Raw genomic sequence first — 6,366 nt, 5'->3', positions numbered from 1 at the left:
ATATATACGTAATTATTAATGTTTATAAGGATATATATGAAATTTTCCTATTATCTTTTTATGATCTTTATTTATAGACAACATAAAAAAACAAAATAAATAAAAATAACAAAGAAAAATAAAAACACACCAAAAGTCAAGGGTGGTAAATGGCTGCTACTCTTGTTAGATGCTTATGTGTATCGTAACAAAATATCACAAATTCCCTGATCTAAGGCCAGTTCTTTATTGTTATTAATGAATCCTAGCTACGTTTATTTACCTAAGATTCCATTAGTTATGGATCCATAAACAAAAAGATATGAAATTCGGATGAACCTCTGAGGATGCAAATTAATTTTGTTTTCTAACACAAATATAATCAGATACCAAAAGATAAACAAATACAAGAACACACCAAACTTTGTATGGAAAACCTTTCGACACAAGATTAAGAAATAAGAATCATGGACTTATATACCAGAGTATTTAAAAGATAAAACTAGAGGTACAAAATAACCATCATATAATTGCAAACAAATGTTATGAAGCTGCTGTAGAAACCGTTCAGTCTCCAAAAAGATGCCGGATTTTTTAGCTGGGTTTTGTTAAAATAATGCAGTTTTGGTTTCATAAATTTCTATCTCAGTCAATCTCGATAACAAGATATGAGAACCTTTAACAACAAGACTAAGGAAACAGTGAGGTGAGAACTGAACTATAAATATGATTAAAAACAAGCTTTGTTTCAGACATTTCTTTCCCATTGTTGCCATCATTTCCAAAGGTACACCAACAGCCACTACATTTTGTTCAACAACACACAAAAAAATAAAATAAATAACACTGCAGAGCTTGTTTAGTTCCATTGAGTCCAGTTGCATGAAGCAAATGCAAACTAATTGAATCAAAGATCTAACCTTAATCAAATTAAGATCTAACCTTCAAAAATACTATTACATTGTTTCATGAAAACAAACCGAACTGAAATTCAACCTTTGACAAGATTGTTATATTGTTTCTTGAAAACTATTTGAATCAAAGATCCAACCTTTTACATATTTGTCTAACCTTTGACAAGACTATCATATTGTTTCATAAAAATTAATTGGAAATCTAATTGAACAGAAAATCCAACCTTTGATAGACGGTTGTATTTTTTCGTGAAAACTAACTGAACTAAAGATCAAACTTTAACAACCAATGCCATATTATCGTATTGTTTTGTGAAAAACAACTGAACTGGAGATCCAACCTTTTGACAAGAATGTTGTAATGAAATGAACCAAAGATCCAACCTTTGACAAAGTTGTGATATTGTTTCCTACAAAATGACTATCGTTTTGTTTTGTAAAAATTAACCGAACCGAAGATCCAACCTTTGACAAGAATGTTGTATTGAATTGAACCAAAAATCCAACCTTTGACAAAGTTGTCATATTTTTTCCTATTAAAGATAAATGTTGCAGCTACTATGCCTATCATATTGTAACTCTTCATGAGGCAATCTTCCAAAGATAGTAGTTGTGATCTAGGAAAGATTCACCCATACAAAGTTGGAAACATTGGCATTTGCTGCATATAAGTAATCCATTCAAAATGGAATATAAGCAAGTGAAAAAACGATAAAGATACACAAATCTTTGGTAGAAATTGTATCCTTTTCCACAGCAATATAAAAGAAACATCTTTTTTGGTGGTGGCCTCCTATAGAAACCTCTATATGAAGCACTGATCTATATGACAAGTGCATCTGATCTTTTCCACCTCTAAGTTGTGTCCTATACCTTCATTTTAGAATCACCATCCTCCTTGGGGGTTATTAATCTGCCATGGATGAAACCCTGCATGCCATGGCTCTCTCTATATGACACATATTCTGTTCGGACACCAACCATAATTGATTTCACTGGAGAACTTGATATAATGAAGACTGCCATATAAACCCAGATCAGAAATGAAAGTCGGAATCATTACCTGATAATCTTCGATTAATCAAGAATTTGGAATTCAGAAGTGAAAAAAGGAGGTTTGTTCAACCCAAAAGAAACGTAATGAATAATTCCAGATGAGAAGTGAAAATTTGGTTTACAAACAAAATAGATCTGATGAAAAACCATTAGCGAAAGCTCGGAAGTATAATATAGATCTGAGAAAAGAATCAAATACTCCTCCGACAGAACGACAATGTTTTTTTAAAGTGTTTACGCGTTGAACAAAAGGAAATATTTCACACAAGTCCTGTGATAGAAAGGTTATTGCAAATCAAGTCAGTAAGATTTTAAAGTAATGTTTTAGTCCCTGAGGAATAAAAATCTTTTGAAAATTAAGATAAAATTCAAAATTGGTCCTTATGTTTAGCCAAAAATTGTCATTTTGATTCAAAACGTTTTAGACCAGCATTACTGGTCTACAATAAGGTTTATATTACGGTTTTGGTCCAAACTTTTTTTTTAATATCTCAATTGACAAATTTGCCCTTTGGTATTTTCGTTTTCTATTCTTCTAATTCTTTTTGTTTTCTTCTGATTAAAAATTAAACAAATAAGAAAAAAGAATGTAACTCCACCTTAATGACCTTATCCCATCCTATATATCTCCTATAACTCAAACACCATCTCTTTCTCTTTCTCTTTCTCTCTCTCTCTCTCACACACACACACACACACACACTCTCTCTCTCTCTCTTATATATATATATATATATATATATATATATATATATATATATATATATATATATATATATATATATACTAGGTATGTTTAAGGCCCATGCTAAGCACGGTCTGTGAAGGGTATTTTTGGTAACTCCTGAAAAAACCATAAGGTCAAGTGAGAAACAATCCCCAAAACAATTTGAAATGCTCTTCATTGAATTTTACATGAGGCAAAATGCAACAAATAGCCATAAACGGTTTTTCCATATTGATTCTATTGATTGAAAAAATGTAACAACAATGCTATCACCGGTAAACAAATACAAGTGCATTGTTATTATACGTTAAAAAAGTACGTCTATGATGGTAGAATGACTAAAGTGCATTGCTATTTTTTTTGAATTTACACATGTACAAAAGACCACAATAAAAATTGCATATATCAACCTCAATATGTGGATATTTTGGTAGAATTTTCAACGCATAATGTTCAAACATGTAAATATGAAAATAGGTTGCTATTACTGATATATCAATGAAAGTACATTGTAAGAGGTTACATCTTCGCCTTAAATAGCAAGGAAGAACAATCACAAACTTGGTAATTTCTTACCTGGTCAAAACCATTGGAACAAACTTAATTTCGCTGAATCATAAACTGACACCTTTATTGTAATATATGGCCGTCAATTGTATATGATCTAAGATTAGGGTTCCAATCACTGCCAATTGTTGATGTAAGAGGAGGGAGTAGATTGTTATGTCATAAGTTTAGAAAATGAGAACTCAAAGATATAGGGTGTCAGTCGGCCACATGGGCTAGGTTTTACTTTAGTTAGTTATCTCACAAATATGGTGTTCATATTCTTGCCTCTAGTGACGAAAAAAACAACAACAACAATGATTATAACATAGGAAAGAAAATAATCAATGAAATATAAATAATTCCTCAACATTCATATGTTTAAATAGATTAACTTAAAAGAAAATGGATACATAAAAAGCATACACGGAAACTCAAACTAAAACTAAAGGGCAAATTTCTCACCCGGAAACATGGATATAAAGAATGATGATTTGATAATTAAAATATTATTTTCTACTTTAGCAATGCAACAATAATTCTTAATCTAAAACATTTTAAAACCCAACTAACCTCGTCAATTGACAATTTAATCCGGTAGTATAAAATCGAAATACGATTATTAGTTGTTCAAATATCATCCATGTGACACTTTACTTGGGCTGTAAGTTCTTTTCTTTATCTATACATAGTATCAGATAATAAATGTAATTAAATTTACATCAAGGTGATATAATAAATGTATTTCATTGTATTTTATTTATTTTCTTTATCATGGATCGTATTGGGGACTTTTTATTTTGCGTGAGATATTTTGCAGGGTTTTGGAGCTCATTGACGTTGCGGTTTGACTGAAGTTGGGCTTGATGGGCTTTTCGATGCATAATTGAGCTTTACAGATCCATCAAAGGAGATTTGGACTTAAAAAGTTGAATATTTGGATGATGTGGGCTTTTGAAGATGGGTCATGGATTCTTATTTTGGCCATGGACTATCCATATTTAAAGTTTGAAGGTGATTGGCCAAATTCAAATCATGTGAGTCATGGAAGGGACCAAGGGAATCTTGGGTAGTGGGGTGTGTAGTGGAGAAGAATGGACCAATAGCATTCCAGCAACACTTGCGAGGGTGGATTCTCAATCGTGCAACCCTTGCGCTGGTACCCACGCAACTACACACTTTTGGGCATTTTGGTCATTTTGTTTACGATTTACCTTGGGGGTTGGATGATTTAGCTACACTTTGATTTTCCACCATTAGACTAGAGAAGGTGATTTTGGAGCTTGATACTCATTCATTTCATCTTCCTGAGTAATTGGTAGTTTGTTGATGCAATTAGACTTTTGTGATTGTTATTTTGTTGCCATGAGTGGCTAATTTCTCTATTTTGGTTAAATTTGGTTGAAAACCCTTGGATATTTGTGGGTTTTGAAGGATTCATGCTTGATTATCAATTATCTTATGTTTATGATTCTAGTTCATATTTCTTATGCTTGTTTAATGCTTTGATCATGAGCTTGGTACTTGAATGAGCAATTGTTGGTTTATTTCTTTGGTTTTGCATTGAATCATTTAATTTACTTAGAACAAGGGCTTTATGATGCTAGAAATCATCTCTAGCTTATGGATCATAACTCCTTTATGGATGTGTAAGCATTTACATCCTATAGGAATTGGGGATTCCTTCATTCTTAAGGATAATCAACTTCTTGGGTTCAATTGCTTCAATTAAATCCTTGATTTTGATTAAGAAGGTGTGTTGTGGGCATCCCCAACCTCCATACTGTTGGATTAGTGTCTAAGTCCATAACTATATTTGGTATGTACTTGACCCGATTGGCATGGTCCATTTGGGTTGCATGGCATCATGCATTTGGATTGACTAAAATGAGAGAAATAACACTTAAGGTCTATTAATATATTATAAGTTCAAATATATTAATAAGATTATTTAATTAGTATTGATCAAGAATTAATTTGGAATTAATTAAGTGATCAAAAGGAGACTAATTAAATATATGAGTTGATTGTGTAAATCATCCATACTTGTATAGTGGGCTAATGCTCCATGGATTATCAAGTTGGGCTAAAACCCATAGGATGCTCCATGGTGTTTTGTACCCATGGATCATGGAAATCAAAGGTCATGAAAATTAGGGTTTACATGGTGTAACCCTAATTGTGACAAACTATATAAGCATCTTATTCTTGACAAAATCAGCCACTAGTTGAACAAGTGAGGGCAAGACGATTTTAGAAGTGTTCTATTTTCTCTCTAAGTCCTTGCATGTGCATTTGATGTTGTGTGAACCATTTGAGGCGTCACACTTGAGGCACTAGCCTCTTAAGCTCCATGGAATCAAGCTATATCAAAAAGGTATGTCTTCTAACTTGTATTATTCCATGTAAATCAATGTTTTGTATGCTAGTTAGGATAATACATTGGAATAGTCATATTTGCATGTATAATAGAGAAAACATAGATGCAAGGTATTTAGGGTTGCATGTACACTTAGGAGTGTTAGAATGCTTTAAACCCAACACATACTACCTATGAGGAATCTTGGCATATCATGCTTCATGATTGCTATAACCAATTTAGGATGAATGATAAGCTTCATATTGAATCATAATGATAAATACACAAATATCCATTATGTTGAATTGCCTTGGTTGACCAATTCTCTCCAATATTTGAGCATCTCATCATCTTGTTTAATTGCAATCTTTTTAGTTATTCAAGTCTTTTAGTTTTCAAATAATCAAACACCCCCCTTTTAGTTTAATTGTCGTTAGTTAGTTTATTTACACTAGTTCTATTAGATTGCATTGGTGATTGAATACAACCATTTCCTCGAGTTTTGGCGCCAAAGGATGCCGTTGCGGGGGAAATTGGTTACTGTTATTTGATTGATAATGCCTAGGTCTACAAGAACCAGTGAACTACTCTAAAATCCGGAGATTGAAAAAGAAGCAAAAAGGTTGATAAAGTTAGCCAAACAAGCAAAGCAACAACAACTTGTTCAAGCTTCTTCCTCTTCTCCACTAATCAACTTAGAAGATCAAGTTCATACTTCAATTGATACCGACACCGAGCCGAGTTCTCCAATTGTTGGTCATTGCTTTGAAAACATTCCGTTTGAA

The 6,366-nt window shown here is 32.5% G+C and overlaps 1 long non-coding RNA gene across 1 annotated transcript; it reads right to left on the bottom strand.

Annotated features, from left to right (window-relative positions):
• Window positions 1-582: 582 nt before the first annotated feature.
• On the bottom strand, window positions 583-2,188 carry LOC122194633 (uncharacterized). The gene is made up of 2 exons (XR_006183994.2): window positions 1,957-2,188; window positions 583-1,858 (listed from the first exon to the last, which is right to left on the bottom strand). It is a non-coding gene; the product is annotated as an uncharacterized LOC122194633 (long non-coding RNA).
• Between the last annotated feature and the right edge of the window lie 4,178 nt (window positions 2,189-6,366).

Source organism: Lactuca sativa, chromosome 1 (genome assembly GCF_002870075.4).
Source record: "Lactuca sativa cultivar Salinas chromosome 1, Lsat_Salinas_v11, whole genome shotgun sequence".
Lineage (NCBI taxonomy): Eukaryota > Viridiplantae > Streptophyta > Magnoliopsida > Asterales > Asteraceae > Lactuca > Lactuca sativa.
Note: the sequence above shows the minus strand (reverse complement) of the source record. Positions and strands in the feature narration are given on the sequence as shown.